Source organism: Morone saxatilis, unplaced genomic scaffold, assembly GCF_004916995.1.
Source record: "Morone saxatilis isolate NCDOM2014 unplaced genomic scaffold, NCSU_SB_2.0 Contig23, whole genome shotgun sequence".
Taxonomy (NCBI): domain Eukaryota; kingdom Metazoa; phylum Chordata; class Actinopteri; family Moronidae; genus Morone; species Morone saxatilis.
Genome location: NW_023339796.1, coordinates 24,526,590 through 24,530,457, shown reverse-complemented (window position 1 = coordinate 24,530,457; position 3,868 = coordinate 24,526,590).

The window sequence follows — 3,868 nt, the reverse complement described above, 5'->3', positions numbered from 1 at the left end:
GCAGAAGTAAATATCAGCCTTAAGGCTACTCCACTACCCAGCCTACTCCTGGCTAATCTGCAGTAGCAGGAAAGTAAAATGGACCAAATAAGACCCAGGCTAACCCAGCAACTTCGAATCAGAGACTATTGTGCCTTCATCTTCACTGAGACCTGGCTACACCACAGCATCCTGGATCAAGCAATTGCACCCGATGGGTGGACTCCAGCAAGAGATGAGGTGAATTCAGTCTTTACATCACTGATGCTTGGTGCTCAAGCATAGTCAGTTCTAGAGAAGTCTGGGGTTCAAATCCCGGAAGATCCCCCATATGTCACGACCTGGCTCATGAGCCATGACAAATAATGTAAGGGAAACGGTTTAAACTTAAAGGAGTACAAATATATTACTTAAACATAAATCAAATTAAGGAACATACAGAAAATATACTGAAATGATGAGTAGTATCAGTGTGTCAGTAGGTGCATGAGTGGATAAGAAAAAATGGATGACGGTGTTGTAAGGTGCCAAACCAAACTAAAAATCAGGCCGAAGCCAACCAAACAAGAACATGGTGCCACAGGAACGAAGAGAGAGTGAATGACTGGGATGGACGGATCTAAAATGCCCCTGAGAGACTGGCCAGGTGCTCCAGAGGCACTGATTAACCCTACCCACAGACCTGCAGAACAAAGACAGACAGACAACAGCAGAGGAAAAACGATAAATGGACCTGTACTTATAGCGCCTTTCTAGTCTTCCGACCACTCAAAGTGCTTTTACACTATGTGCCACATACAGATGCACAGCATCAGGAGCAATTCGGGGTTCAGCATCTTGCTCAAGGATACTTCAGTGCATAGAAATGTTGTTTGTGTTTGCAGCATATCCATATCGAACCAACAGCCTTCCGATTAGTGGACAACCCGCTCTACCTCTGAGCCACAGCCGCCATCACAAGTGCACTGAAAAACTGGTTCTCCAGTACATAAAGATTAAAATCGCTGCAGGCCTGGACCCTCACCAGCTTGCATTCAGAACCAACAGATCCACAGAGGATACCATCGCCACTTACCTCCACTCAGTTTTCACACACCTTGAGAAACATAACACCTATGTTAGAATGCCGTTTCAGCTCAGCATTCAACACAATCTCCCTTGTAAACTCAGCACTCTGGACCTGAGTACCACACTCATTGGTATTGACATATTGTCCACATATTGGCCCCCTCCTGTTCACGCTGTACCATGGTACAACGTGAACTGCATCCCCCGACAAGGAGACAACTTTATTGTGAAGTTTACAGATAACACCACCATCATCAGCCATAATTTATTTGTCCATAGTATCTGTACACAAGTCATATATGAATATTGATAAAAAAAACATATGTACTCATATTTGACAACTTTTCTGCTCACTAGAGCCTTACCTCCATTGTCCTTCAAGGTAAAATTTGGATTGGCTGGATGGTCAGCAGGCACATAGAAGGAAAACTTTCCATTTGCAAAGTTGTCCAGATCTGCTGCTCTGATCGTCTGAATCACCTGATGTAGATAAACAGAAGAGATGTAAAGGAATTCAATTAAAATAGCGGCAACAGGGTAGACAAGCAATGCAGGTAAAAGAGAAAGTTTGCCTATAGAAATAGAGATAAATTAAGATAACAAAGCACTCAAGATAATTAAGAAAAATAGAGGCTGAGAATGAAGTATTTGTTTTAATTCTTTAAAGCTCACAGTTTAAGCTGACAGCCATCCAGTCTGACCTCTAGCAAATCTTTACAATCCATTACACAGAATATCAAGTTAATTGGCCATGATTTCCTGTTTACATGCCACATCTCTGAATATTCATTATTATCATTGAACACTACCATAGTTTAATCTAGTTTTGCTCATAGTCTCCCAAATTGTTGCCATCAGCTGCAAGAAACATCATCAGTAACCATTAATTCCCTGAATCTAATTCTTAATTCTTTTGGATTCTTTTTTCTCTAGTTGTATCATCCTTACATCGTAATTCAAATGTTCAGTTCTGGAGAGTAACTTGTTAACTTGTTGTTTCAAGCATGTGGAATTGAGTTTTTTCCTGGGCGTTGCCTTTTACTTTGTCAACAGTTCATTAATCAACTAATTAGAGTATAGATAGTGGCAACCTCTATGTTGTGTTTATATTAAACTACTATTACAGGAGAAAGATCTGCATTTGGCTGGATTTTTCACCATAAAAATAAATGCAACTTTTTCCAACTGTATAGCCAACAATTGGAAGCAATTGGAGTTGTATACACTTTGCAAAACAAAAAAAACTAAAATTCTATTAGGTGCATATATTTCTTGGGTGTTTAAACAGTTTCACAAAGACCCAAGCATTGATTTGTTTCAGTTCTAACTAATTTAATAATAATCATCAACTATAAAAAAAAAATGCATAGGATATGCATGTGGAAATTTGTGTTTAATTTTGGTAGATAAATAATTGGCATTACAGTTTTATAGTGTATAGTGCAGTGTATAAATAAAATACACTGATTGCCAAATAAATATTTTTTGCCTAAAATATTTTATATATTATATGGAATATTTTTCCTTACTGCATTTAATAGAAAGTCTACACTATAATAATAATGTTTGACATGCAAAGGCCCAATTAATTCCAATTTTACAGCTGTAACAGCTTTCCTGATTTAAAAGCCAGAGACATAAAAACACAGCAAAATGCCAGAAGTTTGTAAATGTCCTCCTCATCTGCAAAAATACATTCCAACCTGCTACCAGATCCAGTTGGGACCGGAGCCAGACCTGAGAGATACTTGTTAAAAATCCATCAGAGCTTCGGGAAAAAACAAGAGAACCCATTACCAATGCTTGCTACTGCAGTATAACTGGTAACTCAAAATAAATTCATCACTTCATTTACTTGTGATGGCAAATTATATCCAATGGATAATACATTATATACATTTTACAAAAAAAGTGTGCATTACACGTCCTGTATGGGCAACACTGTTAATTCTTATAGTCTCTGACAGTCTCTTTTTAAGCTGCCACATTGTCAGCGTTTAATGTAGTGTCTTCCATGTTTTGAGATGTTTTTATGTTGATTTTGTAATTGTTTTTTGATGTGTGTCTGTTGTTGAGGTATACTTGTTTCTGTGAAGCAACCAACTGTAGCACTGTGCCCAAGACAAATTTCCCCTCGGGGACAATAAAGTTTATTCTATTCTATTGTGTGTTTTCTCTGAACATCAGGTTAAAGTACATTGAAATTCTTACCCCAGCCTTCACTGCTTCATATTGTTCTCCTCTCGCCCCCAGCTTCATGCATCCATGAACACATTACATTTTTTAACGCCTTTATTTTATAGAGAGAAATTAGAAACACTTTACATCATGTGTAGCAAATGCTTTATTTAAATGGTACAAGTGCCACACAAAAATTAAAAAATCTAAATCCTATCTATTTTGTTTTAAATTAGAAGAAAATATAAACTAAATTTAGTGATTCATCCTTGCAAATCACATCAATAAAGTTTGTGGTTTGGTTGTAAAATGCACCCTTTCAGGCACAGTGTGTTTTATTTGGGTAGTAAACTTTTACTCAAGAGATTTGTGCCAAACCAAAAACCCACAGCACTATAATTGCTGCCAAGTGAGGGGCAAATACAACTGCATCCATTGAGGATCCTTCGGCAAGATCCTTCTCTTTTTATCTAGCAAGTGTAATTGGTGTAGTTATTTTGAGATATTGACAACGTACTGTGCTCAGTAACAGACTAGTTCAACACTGCAATATTGATCTTGTTGCATGAATCAGTGTAATTGTCAATAAAAAGCTTTGTGATAGCTTAAATAAATCTTTAACTTAATATTAGTAATATCCCAT